This window comes from Cavia porcellus, unplaced genomic scaffold, assembly GCF_034190915.1.
Source record: "Cavia porcellus strain 051 isolate PalLab524CR breed Dunkin Hartley unplaced genomic scaffold, mCavPor4.1 scaffold_16, whole genome shotgun sequence".
Taxonomy (NCBI): Eukaryota; Metazoa; Chordata; class Mammalia; order Rodentia; family Caviidae; genus Cavia; species Cavia porcellus.
This window is the reverse complement of record NW_026947499.1, coordinates 51862535-51877249: the sequence shown is the minus strand read 5'-3', so window position 1 is coordinate 51877249 and position 14715 is coordinate 51862535. Positions and strand designations below refer to the sequence as shown.

Genomic DNA, 14715 nt, shown 5'->3' with positions numbered 1-14715 from the left:
GTTGTCTTGGGGCTTGCTTCTATGAGCTGTGGTCACAAACAGGGCCAACTAATGGGTACAGCTTATAGATATATCATTATCGCTGGTATTAAACATGCCACAGGAAATCACATCCAGCAGGTACTATTCACAGGAAGCTTTTGGGAACCCCAAGGCAAGACCACCCTATGCAGAGGCCTAGGTGCTTTCAGGAGGCTTCCTGAAGGAAGAAATAATAAGAGTCAAGTATTTATAGCATGCTCCATGTTGGATTCATTGCAAACAATACTGTTATCACCATGAATTTCTGATCACTTATCAATGTACTAAATAATTGGTGGGTTTCACTTGTTAATCCTCATTTACTTTGCATAAGAGTCTGGGTAGTAGATACCACTATGAATCCTATTTTACCGGAAACTGAGGTGTAGGAAGGTAAGTAATCTGCTACATCACAATTCATCTAAGGCAAGGCCAAGATTTGGATGCAACTCTATCTGATTAAAATTTTTGTTGGTGGAGTGTAGACTGATGCAACCACTGTGGAAATCAGTGCAGAGGGATCTCAAAAAACTAACGTTAGAGGTTCCATTCAACCCAGCTATTCCCTTTTTGGTATCTTCTTGAAAGAATAAAAAGCATCATACCACCGTGATATATGCATATCCACATTTATAGCAGCACAGTTTGTAATAGATAAATCTTGGAAATAGCCCAAATGTCCATCAGCTGATGAATGGATAAGGACGTGGGTTTTTTTTTTTTATACAAGGGAGGACTACTCAGTCATAAACTTGAGACATTTCTAAGTAAATGGATATACCCTGAGACATAGACACACATGAAAATACTGTATTTTTCTCTGGTGTGAGAAACTGAAAGGCTAAATAAAGACCAAAATGTATAAAAGATCTTATGAAATATGAACAAAATCTTCAAATGGAAGAGGACCTAAGAAAGGGGCTTGGGGAAAAGAAGGAAGGGAAAAGGAAAAAAATGAGAAAAGAATGAAAAAAATGGAAACAAAGCTTTTGTGAATAAGGAGGGAAAGAGGGGCCAAAATGGGGGGAAGGGAATAGGGGAGAAAGAAGAAACCAAGTTATATCATATATAGGTACAAATTCCCTATGATGAATGTGATCATTATATATAAACTAAGTGTACCAATAAACAATTAAAAAATAAAGTTCCTACTTCTAATGCTCCATTTGAGATCCAGAAAAAACTCCAAACAGTTTAATGAAATAAAGTTCTCAGACTGACTCCTCTGGGGCTCAGAGGATGCAACAGAGAGAGGGAGGCAAGAAAGAGTGACACACAAAATGGCTTAGAGGCAGGAGCTCAGCACACGCCATCTTGCTCTTATAAAAGGTTCAAGTGGATTTGTGCTCAGAAGCTTTTGGACTCTTACATTTGTACACTGAAGCATCTATACCGAACTCACATGTTTACAAATTCCTCATCCCCTGCTTCCACTGTCTTCTTTCTTATTATAGCTAGCGGTGGCAATGCGGACACAGGAATTGTGACCATCACTTTGACAGACATCAGCCTTCTCTCAGCCTCCATTTCCCCCAGTACCACAATCAAATACAAAAACTGCTCATTTGAGTGGAGTATTGACTAGTCCTCAAAACAGAGCTACCAGGTTCAGTGATAAGGCAAGCTCATAGAGTTAAGACATGTGCTTCAATTTATTCCCTTCCTCTGTTCTCGCCCTGGTGCCCAAGGACTGTTTTCCCTTCCCCAGTCCTTGCCATGGCAGAAACAATGACTGAAAGAAGCCACTGGCTGAAGTTGTGAAGAGTCAGATTGAGAGAGGGAATTTTCTGCTCTCAAAATTCAGAGAAAACTGGGGTTTGTGCAAGTACAGAAGTGGCAAGAGAGGTAACGTGGCTGGAGTGCAAACAAGCAGCATGATGGAGATGGCAGGAGGAAGAGTCTTCAGCTGGAAGACAGCGTACAGCGGGAGGGGCTCAGTACTGAGCTGTCCTGGACAGTGGACTCCCTCACTGACCCATGGCTAATGGTCAAGTCATCATCCAAGAATCCTGAATGCTGGGCCTCCCCTGCTTCTTCACTAAGGACAGACAGGAGGGTTCTTGGATAGTATAAGCACAGACGCAGTCATAATAAGATATCTTAGCCCTCTGCATGAAAGATAAATAGGAGAGAAGGCCTGGAAATTTCTCCCAGAAACAAAGGTAACCATCTACACCTGTTTCAGTTATGTCCAATGGGCAGGTAAACAAATTAAGGCTCAGAGAGAACACCTTACCTGACCAAGGAAAGTTTCTAAAACTGCAGCTCGACCATACTATGCGAATGGCAGCCACTGGCGACTAAGGGCCAAATAATTCTGTGACCACGTCTTGTTCCTTCGTTGCCTTTGAACATTCTATTCCACTGCCGGCAAAGCCCTTCCATACTCTTCCACTGCCTAGAAAATCTGAGAGTCAGCTCAGATGTTACCTCCTTCTATAAATTTGATGATCCACTTAGAAAAACTTGGCTGCTCCTTCTTCTGTGCACCTGGACTGCTTGTACCTGTGTCACTTACTTTAATATAAGCTTTTCTAAATATCAATCATTACATGCCCTTTCCACATTTTTTCTCAACCCCACACTGTTACTTATTTAGCATTTTAAATTATCAAATCATGTGCTTTGCACATCCTAGGCACTTACGTTTACAGGGGAAAGAAAACTTTAAAAAATAGCCATAGCACTAGCAATGGCGATGACTACAATCTATGCTGTTCCTTAAGTGGAAATTATGTTTTATTTAATTGTCTCATGTGGTTCGGAGCTTGCAGAAACTTTTAATACCAGCATGGAGGGCGTGGGCTGTTTATTCAGCTGTCCCTCTATCTCCAGGGTGAGGATTCCAAACAGATTGGAAGGATGTGTTGAAGGGATGTTCTTATCAAATTCCAAGCCACATCTGTTACCCAAGAATCTTCTGGGAGAGATGTGACAAATGGCACTGACAGCAAGTAAAATAGAGGAAAGTAGCCAAGAGTTCCTGGCTAGAAAGTTTGTTGTGATAAACTTTACCAGCAAATCCCAGTGGTGAAGTGTGGTTGGAATCTTGGCCTCTGCCTTGGAGTGGTGCCCTCTACTGGTTAAGGCACGGACTTCAGTGTCAGAAGATGTGGTATGATAGTTAATTGTGCTGTGGACCAGAATGGATTAAGAAACACCTAGCAGATTAGTGGGATACAGTTCTGGATATGTCTACCTATGGATGGTTGACATGTAGGCTGAAAACTGAGGAAGACCCACACCAAGTGGATGGTACCGACTAATAGGTGTATAGCCTGCATAAAACAAAAAGGGAAAGAAGGAAGTCTTCCCTTTTGCTTCTTGAGAAGACTTCTGGTCTTCACTATCACCTTTGGACATTCATCTTTAGTTCCTTCAGGCTACCAGCACAGAAGACTCCACAGTGAGCTCTAGGCCTTCAATTTTTGACTGAATCTTCTGGGCAGCCATTTTGCATTCTTCCACTACTGACTCTGCAGGCAGCCATTTAAGGCCAGCTTGTAAATCCTTTTTATGGCATATATATTAAATCTGTTCCTGTAGTGAATTTTAATTGATACAACAGGTATACAAATTCCACCATATACTAGCTTTGCAACCTTGGGAAATTCACTTTACTTTTCTAAGACTCAGTTTTCTCATCTATCTATGAAACAGGATGCCAAAAATATTCAGAATAGAACTAGAGGGTGCAAAGTGTACACCTTAACTCAGCTCTATGCCTATAAACAAAGAGTACTTTTACTCTGTGGATCATATTGGTTTTCTAGGGTGGTCATAGCAAGGAACAGAAATGTATTCACTCAGCTTTCTGGAGGTCAGAAGTCCAAAATGAAGGTGTTGGCACAACTGGTTGCTTCTGAAGACACAGAAAAAACCTGGTCTATGCTTCTATCCTAGCCTCTAGGCTGCCAGCAATCCTTGGCATTCCTTGGTATATAGATATATCACTCCAATTTCTGCCTCTGTCTTCATATGGCATTCTTTCCTGTATGTCTGTGTCCAAATGTCTTTCTTATAAGAACTCCAGTAACTGGATTTGAATCCATTCTAAGCCAAGATGACCTCATCTTAATTCAATTCATCTTCAAACACTTTATATACAAATAAGGTCATATATATAGGTATCAGTAGTAAGGGATAGAATGTACATTTTGGTGGGGGGATATAATTCTATCCACTTACTGGCTTCCTCAACACTGTATTTCCAGAAGAAGGCCAAGGGGATTGTTGGTTACCTTTGAACAAATCCCCAATTCCAGTTTTAGTTGCCTGAGGGATTTTGTCATAGGGAACTGTGTGCTCATGTGTTCACTAATGGGATAGAGTAGAGATAGTAAGAAACAAAGATGCTGCTCACCACACCACCCCCAAATCACAGACATTTGCCAGAATGCAAAGTCCAACTGAGTTATCCTCAATTCTTTTCTCCTACACTTTTCATCTAATGCATCACAAGATTTGTCTGCTCTACACTCCAAATATGCGCCCAATACTGGCTCTGTAGTGTTTAAAGCCACTATCACCCTCAGCCTATTCTCCTACAATTGCTTCCTGATCGCCTCTCTGCTTCTATCCTTCTTGCTCCTAATCTCTATACACATTGTGTTTTCCATATATCTAAAGGATGCTTCAGAAGCTCAAGCCAGTTCAGGTCATTCCATCTTCCTAAGACCCTCCTTCCTAGTATCCTTACAATGAAATCTCATCTCTTGCGGTCCTTTGGTTTTTCCTGACTTCTGGACTCTTCCCCCAGATACATTCATTTATTCACTCCCTCACCTTGTTGAGGTCACGAGTACAAGGTAATTTAAATATCCTCTGTACCTGTCTTCTCTAAACATACATCTTTCTCTCATTTCTCTTTTCCTACTTTATTTTTTCTTCACAGCATTTATTGCACCTGGTACTATATTAATGTTTGCTTAATTTGCTTTTTTTTTTTTTTTTACAAAAATGTAAGCTCCCTGAGGGCAGTTTGTCTGACTTGCCCAATGTCATAGCTCCAACATCTAGCACATAGTGACACTCAATGCATAATTTTTGAATAATGAACCAAAAGATCTCAATGGAGAAAACAGCTTTAAAAAATGTCCATGTTTAGGTCACATGATGTAGTTACTTAGAGCTTCGGTAACTTAGATCTCAGCACTATTCAATTTATATATGGCTCTATCCATTCACATTTCATAAAGAAATTAAGAAAGCATTCTAGATTACATAATACAACAAGAGGATTTTATGATGTAAACTATATCAATACAGGTGGATAAGAATTATACACTATACAGTAAATATATGTGTAGTGTATATGTGTATACATATTATATACACACTATACATCACATATTATCTTTCTCCCTCTTTCTCTTTGTCTTACTTCCTGGAGATATATGAAACATAAAAAAGTCATATTTTCTATTAACAAAATAACTTTTGAGGAGAAAAACTAGCTTTCTTAGAACTTGGGTCAAAAGTGATGTCTTGCATGGATCTTTGCACAAGCAGTGCTGTGGTGCATGATTTTCTCAACAACGTCCAGACAACAGGGTCAGAAAAGGAGAAGGAGAGGGAGGATAGACCAACACATTTAGCACTGTCAGAGTACGCAAGCTTGGCTAACCAACAGAGATGAGGGACGGATTCTAGTTTAATGACTTCTGACAGTTCATCTAATATAGAGAAAGATAGCCAAGACTCACAGGGTCTTCAAACACTTGAGAAAACTAGGATGCAATGAGAGAAGGTCAGCATGGAAGAGGGATAGACAAGCAAGTGGAAGCATTTGTGCCTACAGTGTAACCCTCCAAGGGACTGTAAGACTACGATATTATCCCTCTCCCATGCCCAGTGCCTAGACAAGGCTGCTTTTAGGACTAGGGCTTATCTGATTTATCCTTCTATTTTAGGATTCCATCTTCTTGAGGATTCCATTGCTCTCTGGGGCTGTCTCCTGCCTGGATTCTACCCACTGCCACCAAAACCTTGCAGAGGGTTCTTTACATGACCTCAGAGCTCAGTGTTAAGGCAAATACAGTCTCTTCCCTTCCCCCATGCATTCATTAGGTTTGCCTCACCTGCTTCCACCAAGCTGTTGTTTCTCCACAGAGCACATTAGAATTCCCTGCAGAGCTTTTAGAGGCTGATGCTTGGGCCACACTCCAGACCAATTAAATCAGAATCTTCTAAATATTTGGGTCCTTCCTGTGCCAGGCCTGGCCTGCACTGGAAAAGGACAGGGAGGTAAGTTGGCCTGGGGCCATCAGGCTATGTTGTAATCAGAAGCTGGAACTTAGGCCAAATTCTGTCGACCTGCTCTCCCAAGGGCATATACCCACTCAGGAGCAGGATTTTGAGAGAAATTTGGGCACAGCCTGGTTTTAGTTTTACCATCCTCATCTTTTTTTTTTTTTTTTTTTTTTTTTTTTTTTTTTTTTTTTTTGTCTTTTTCATTTTTATCGGTACCAGGGATCAAACTCACGACCGCCTGCTTGCAAGGCAGGTACTTATGCCGCTGAGCTAAATCCCCAGCCCCACCATCCTCATCTTTAAAACACAGTACATAGTCTGACAATCTTTGCCATGTAAGAATGAGATTAAAGTACCAGTAGAGTTCAATGATCTGGAAGCTTGTATCTAATGAGAACTGTAAAATCACAATAGTGCAAGTTTAGGCTCTGGAATCATGAGTTCAAATCTTGACTCTGCCACGTGTTTTACTGTTTTCTTGAGCAGGTTTCTTAGCCTCTTTGAGTCAAGTTCCCTCATCCAAGAAAGAGTCATAATGATAGTTTGACAGTTTCTCCCAAACAAGGTTGTTGTGAGATCAACTCACATTGACCCTAGGAACACTCAATGTGCGGCACTCAGCAAGACCTAATTATTAAAATAAAGGTATGGGGTGGGGGTTAGCTCAGCAGCATAAGTACTTTCTTGGCCAACGTGAGGGGTAAGTTTGATCCCCAGTATCAAAATAAAATAAAGGCACATTCACAGAGAACAAGAGGGACATTTTAATCCCTTCATGGGTTCTTTCCCACATTGTCCACATATGGGAAAGGGAAAAGAAGAAGGTGAATTGGAAAAACATTATATTTCTATAAAATCTATGATCTAGTTGGTTCTAATTCAGGTCTCAGAAGAAAAGGTCAAGTCCTATTGTCTATGCTTGGAGGTAGGGCTGGATACAAGCTCTCTAGAAGACACTAAGAGGATCCTCCCTCAGGGATCCACATGCTCAGTAACATTCAAGACTTTCCTGTGGAAATGGCAAACCACCCACTAATCTCTGAGGGTAAGGAGAATTGGATACCCTACTTTCCAGGTTCTCCTAGATCTATCTTGTCTGAAATGCATATTTACCAAGTCAGAATGGACCAAGGATGCAGAGCTGAGGGGTTAAAGTAACCTCACCCTTCCAGAGACCTGGAATGAGAGAGAAAGACATTCTATCCAAGAGACCTTACAGCATGCTGGATGTGGACGTAAAACATAGACACAAGTCCATCAATTTGTAGGGCCATGATACAATGCAGATTAAAAGCTTAACGTAGGGTAATAATACACTGTTCATCATGGCTGTTTGTAAATTCTCTACTTCTAGAGAATTTATTCTCCCAACTTTAAATTTCACTAGACACCATGTAAGTTAATGTGAAGGCCCTAACTTTGACTCTCCAAAGTATATTCTTATGGTTCAAACTTTGGGTTAAATTTTCTCAGTATAATATTTCTAAATTTTATATTTGATGGTGGCCATCCCAGTTTAATGCAAAGTCATGTGGCTTGAAGTGATCAGTACCCTTGCCTCTAGCAGCCAGGAGGAAGTGAGTAGTCTAAAAATGATATCAGGCTTCTAATAGCTTGTTTTGGAGCAAGCAACTGAATAGACTTTGTTTAGTGAATGCATACTTAAGGAAAAATTGAAAAGTGGTATAATGGGGAAATGATGCTACTTGGAAGTTAATAGAGCAGAGCTGCGTGGGACTGAATCACTTCCTGGATACAATCTTCAGGTTGGCTTGACAAAAAGATGAGCAGTGATATCCAGCATGCAGATCAACTCAGATGATATAACTTGGTTATTTCATGATTTATTATGTAAGCTCTTCCATATTTAAAGAAACTCATTATAGACAATAAAGGCACAGATCCATGTGAAAAATAAGCTGAGTTTTCATTTCAGAGGTCAGGATGGCAGGCACCTTCAGGATATAAATCTTTTAGAATGATGCCATGTCACCCCTTAGATGTAATCAAGCAGAAGTTCTGCCCACTAACAGAGAAACCATGGAAGTGTTAAGGGAAATGTAGAACAGACATGTTCTGATCACCTCTGGCCCCTTCAGACTTGCTCTTGTTAAGTAAATGTCACTATGCCAACAGAAGGTATTACTCACACAGCAACTGCTGGCTAGCGGGAGGAGAGGCAACAAGGCGTTTTAAAGCTGAGACACTTAGCCCCTGTGTTATACATAAAGATGCTTGATTCAGTCTTGTAAAAATGTTTAATTGGGTTATAATAAGAAATGTGAAAGAACACTCAAGGCTGTACCAACTCTAATTATTAACTTTAATAGATATGATACGTATCCATTCTAGCTATTAAAGGGGCTTTGGGAGGACCTAAAAATAAACATTGGTGAACTTGGAGGACCTTATGTTAAGTGAAATAAGCCAGACACAGAAAGACAAGTACCGCAGGATCTCACTTATATGTATCATCTAAAAGTCAAACTTGGAGAATCAGAGAACAGAATGGTCACTGCCAAGGGCAGGAGGGGTGTGAAAATGGGAATGTATTGATCAAAGGCTACAAACTTTCAGCAATAAGAGGAAAAGTAGTAGAGATTCAATGTATGGTATGGTAATTATAGAATGATACCAAATTGTATACTTGAAATTTACCAGCTCTTAAGTGTTCTCACTCTAAGGAAAAAAAAGAACAGAAATACCTAAAAAAATTTTAAAAAATAAATAAAATGAACCTTGGCGACATGTACGGCTTATACAAATTTCCTTGACTCATATGTTAAATTCAACAAAGCTAGATGGTTAAAAGTGGGTTTAATTTGACTGTTTTTTGGACGGTTTCTGGGAAAACAAGCTAGTAATTGATTGCTCTTACCAAAAAGGCTGTGAAATGAATCCTTAAGGTCTGTCATTCGTTTCAACAATTAGGTTGCACAAAGAAAGCCTGTTTCTCCATCATCTGATCTGCTTTGTGAGCACAAGATTGGCTTGGTTGTTGATGTTACAGACTACTTTTAATAGAGACTGCAGTTTCCTTATGCCAAAATGGATCACACTGGGCACAGAAGGCTATGTAGTTCCCTTAGCTCAAACTACCTCCTTGCTGCCTAACCACAAGTTTCTCATCTCTCAGAGCCTCTGTTTTGTCATCTGTAAAATGGAGACGGGGGCAGCATCTACTACTGAAAACTGTTGTACAAATGAAGTGAGCAACACATACAAAACACTCATTGAGATGAGCTCTCAATGCTCAAAAACTATTATGAATCTCTATGGGGGTGTTCAATAGGACATGATGTGGTACTGGAGGAGGGCCAAGAAAGATTGAAACAGATTATGGCACTTTTAATCCTAGGAGTCATTCGCATGTGTACATCTAAAATGTGCATCATGACTGTTGGATGATTGCTGTTATAGTTGAAATCTCCCAAAACTCTTGATTTCCAAAGTGGGCTCTTGGGGTGACTGGCTGATGGACATGTCATACTCAACAGAGAATTAGTACACTAGTGAGCTTGTAGCCAGCTGTGCTGCTCAGCGGGGGTTCTGGTGAGAAGAGGTGTGTCCTTGGCTCCTTTCCTGTCTCTCAGTTTCCTGGCCTCCACAGGATGAGGCATGACTTTTCACCATGCCATTTCTTGCAGCTAAACAGAGACTGAACCCACTGAAATTGTGAGCCAAAATAAATCTTCCTTTCTTTAAGCTGTGGGTGATGGGGATTTTGCCCCAGTGATGAGAAAGTAACTAACAAAACTACAATCTGCAAGTTTCTGCTATTATGGTTGTTTCAGAAAATACTATGGATAGGCTCTACCCAGGGTTCACTTTAAGAGGAATATGGATTTCTGGACTAGAACATAAGAATACAGTGAAGATAGACATGCAGAAAGTGGCAAGAATCCTGAGAGCACAGCAATTTGACCAGAGATAGCATCCATGTTAATAATCTCTACCTGGTCCTTCAGTAAAAGGACTTGAATTTATGATATTTGCTGCAAAGAATCAGGCATCATCTTAAATAAGATGCAGACTTAAAGGAAACTCCTGCGTTAGCCTGTGTACCTGGCAGGACAGTCACTTTTTTCTCTTACAGAAATTGTCCGTATCATATCTTCTTTCCAGAGAGAATGTCTCTGTCATCCTTCCTGCTGTGTAGGTAGAAAAGTGACTCTCATCCATGGGCACAGCTAATGGAATATGGATATCTGAGCCACATGGGCCCATCAGCTTCTAATTCTTAGGATCTTGAACTCTGAGGATATTCTGCATTTGGGAATTACTCATGTTGACTTGAGAAGTGAGAAGGCTAAGGTGGGACGGATGCACGTCCATAGAGACAACAGTGAGGAGCAATGTGAAGAGTTTACAGCTCTTGAGACACAGACCTGGGAGTAGTGCTCCTTTAAACTATCTCGTCCAGACTGCGGACACTGTGAGATATACAGAAGTGAACCACATATGTCCAAGCAATACCTGTCCCTCAGCCCCTGCTTTCTTACTCTGGCATGACCATTTACTTGTAACAGGTGGAGAGTTGTGAATCCTGAATTCCTGACGTTTTTATTTTACTTGTGACAATTTTGTTAAGGAAAATGGTTTTTATCGTGCATCTTAATTTACTGTCTTATAAGGAGCAAAGGACCTGTGGAAGAGCGGCAGTCACTTCACTGAGGAGAGACCTAGGGGTTGGGAAAAGTGATTTGGGAAAGACGAGCTGGCAATTCCATGCTGCAATCAGAATTGCATATGAAAGTTTGGGGGCTGGAGGAAGGTGCCATAATTGGGATGGAATCAAAGAGAAGGCAGGAATCCAAGATCAGACAGCAAATGTCAAAAGGTTCTCTGGAAGAGGATTAAGGGAACAGGTAGCAAAGACTTTCAGCTATCTGTGAACCATATGATAAAGGAATTCACCATATGGTGCAGGAAGATAGCAAAGCGGATTGAAGCAAAGGGAAGTGCTTTTGTGTGTAGGATTATATAACCATGTCTAATGTGTGTGTGCGTGTGTGTGTGTGTACATACCACTAATGAGATTAAAATTAGGATAGACTCCCACAACTGGAGCTCAAAGACTTTAAAGAAGACCTTAGTTACTGGTATGAACTGAACTGCCTTTTAATCTCCTCAGGCAATTTCTTCCTGTCTGAAATTCAGTGCAGAGTCTGGCTCTAGCAGAAGATACTGCAGTCTGTGGCTTGGAGCTCTGGGCTGTTCTCTTGTGCCCACGGAATGTTCTAGTGAAGCACCTGACTTCTGGGGAGGCAAGCGGGAGGTGTCCAGGGATGGACTGCTGGGATGGATGCTGGCATCAAAATCATGATGGCTTTTGCACTGAGTACACCAGGCACAGTGCTTAGGGCCCACTGCCCTTTCAGGGATTCATGAATGCATTGACTTTCTTTCAAAATCATGTGAAAAAACAATTTTGAAGCAGAATAAAATGTTTTAATATGTTCTACTAATGTGTTTGCCTTTATACTGGAGCAATCATATCATTTTGAACTGTTTTCCATAGAGGAAAGAGGAAACCACAAATGTCGTTATGCAGCTCTTTTAGTGGTTTTGTAATGCTGTTTCAAATGATTGAGAGAGACTAGAAGACGAAAGTAAAGATCAGCGGTTTGGGAGATGTGGGGAGCCCAAAGTGGAGACAAGCGCTGTTAAAAACAGGAAAAGGAAACTGGAACCACAAATCCAGGTTTGAGGTACTGACCCTACCTCTACCCACTGGGTGATCTTGAAGAATTCACTTAACATCTCTGATTTAAATCTGTATAGATATAGTAGGGTTTTTATCAGTAGCTACCTTGCAGAATTGTAACGACAACTGATATGATACGATACATGTGAATCCATAGCATGGTCCTCAGAGATTAGTATGAGTTCATAAATGCTGAGAACAATCAGGAGGGTGTGAGCAAAAGTGCAGTGGTTGGGGATGGGTGATACAGTGTTAAAACATTGGGGGTTGAAGGTTTAACAGGAACCAGCTGAAGAGTGACTGCATCTGGCAGAAATGTCTCCAGGACTGGGAGGATCACAAGATGCTGCAGCCTGGGAAGACCAGAGGGCAGTGGCTCTGGAGAAATGGAAGCCATTTTCAGTGGTCCTCTCAGGAGCACTGGCGCATAACTCAGGGTTCCAAGTACTTAACATGAATCGGTGACCAAGGAGGGAAGAATGATGAGAGAAAACACACAATCTGGAGCCTTCATCACTATGGCCACACAGTTTGTCTAATGACAGCCATGAAACCTCTTCCTGACACTTAGCAGGAAATAGGAGAATGCAAGCAGAAAAGACAGTTAACCTCCTAGACTCTAGAATACTTTTGTGACATTCTGGGTAACCACTGCTGAGACTAGCAATATATATGTCAGGTGTTAAGCAATCAAGAAAGAGCACAAATCACACATCTCCACATCAAATTCGATCCACTAAATGACTTTTACAAACTTTGGACTTTAGCAAGTCATTTCAATTTTTTGCATCTGTTTGTCCTCAACTATAAAACAGGGGTAAGTAATAGTGGCAACATTATAGAAAGAGTGTGAGTTTTTCCATACAGAACATTTATAACAGAGCCTAATACACAGTAGGGGCTCAAAAAATAGGCAATATATATTCATCACCACCACCACCACAATACCATATAAATTCATGAAGGCATTTAGTTAGTTAATTAGTTAGTTGTACTTGGGGTTGAACATGGGATCTTCACACTGAGCTACATCCCTAGCCTTTTTTTTTTTTTTTTTTTTTTTTTTTTTTTGGACAGAGCCTCTCTAAATTGTTAACTTGCTCAGGCTGGATCCAAACTTTCCATCCTCCCACATCAGCCTCCCAGACTATTGGGATTACAGGTGTGCACCACCAAGTCTAGCTGGGAAGGAGGGATATATTTTTATCTGTGTTGCTCACTTCTGCTATACTTAAAAGAGTGCCTAATATGTAGCAGATTCTCAATAAATACTTCTCAAATAAATGAATTGTTACTTATCCTTACCAGTGGGCACCTAATGTAAAAGTGATCACCACATGCCATCACGTACTATGGTGTAGGAATAGATTTCAATCCAGGTTCCAATTCCTCTCGCTTTGTGCTTGTAGTCTGTTCTCATATGTGAGTTAACAAGACTTGTGCTCAAATATGGACAGTGATTAGGAGATCACTGATAGTCTGGAGATGAGTATAGTAGAAAGTTTCTAAGAGGGAATTCATTGTGCTAAAGGCTAAAGAATGAGTTGGTAGGGGAAAAGTAGAGGCAGAAAATCTCAGAAGTGAAGTTTGACCCTTTGATCTATTCAGAGCAAAGGACAGAGAGGGGATATCAAGATTACAGGAAAGATTTTTAAGGATATAGCAAATGTGGAACATGCTCCTGCTCTAAAGGAAAGGATATGAAGGAGAGTAAGATCATAGACTTTCTGTACTTTACATATATGTACACAAATCATAGCAAACAGCTCTATATTCTTTGAAATACAGTAGTAATCTGCATGTGAGCTTCAGAGCTTAAGATAGTTTGCCACAAAATGTAATATTAACATTATTGGAAATACAAAGACAAAATTATCATTCTTTTAATAGGTCCTCCAAAACGCATTAAAATAAATATAACTGGTATATAAAATCTATAGTTTTACATATATTATTGCTTACAGCCATGCTGAGAAGATGAAAAGGAAGTCAACTTAAAGTTAATTTAAAGGAAAATAGCTTCCTTAAAAGGAGATATATACGGTAAAAAGAAAATAATCTGGTACATGAGTGACTGATATTTAGGAACCTGGGTCATGGTTGCAGTCAACTTTTGTTCAGCCCCAATTTTGGGTAGTACCTTGGACAGCGGCACCCAGATGCTCAGTCTCCATTGGGATACCTTAGGAGAAGACCCTAGCAACACTCAGTAACCTTCTCAGCCGTCAGGAACTGGGGCATCATTCCAGAAAGTCAAGTACTAGAAGAGAAAGCTTAATGATTTTTCCTCTTATCTCTCTGCTTTTGATTTTAAATTATCTGAAATGCAAACACAGCAGTGGAATGGGATGGTTTGTTTATTTTTAAAACAATAAATACAATACTTGGGCACCTAGTCTCTAAGGACTTTTTAGTTCTCCTTTAATTTCATAAGCTGCTGACTTCTTCCTACTTGATTTATTCCTGGCTTATGCTATGCTTCAGGAAAGGCAGCACGAACACCTGGCATGTTCCATGATTTGAACACAAGGAAATGTCACACAGAAGAGGTGCTTCGAATTTCTTGTTTGTAGGGTGTGATAAATTGGGAGTTATAAAGGGAAAAGTCAGAAGGTCTTTTGTGTAGCTATGAAATTCCAACCAAAGCCAAAAAGCAGGGTGTAAAGCTGAGGTTACTCTCTACTAACCAAAATGGCACGCAAGGCGCCATTGTGCTGAGGTGTGGCCATGGGATC

General features: G+C 40.4%; 1 protein-coding gene across 2 annotated transcripts in view; it reads right to left on the bottom strand.

Moving 5' to 3' along the window:
* The window catches only part of Prkcb (protein kinase C beta), a 310851-nt gene that overhangs the window by 59500 nt on the left and 236636 nt on the right, over positions 1-14715 (bottom strand). The gene's annotated exons all lie outside the window — the stretch shown is intronic.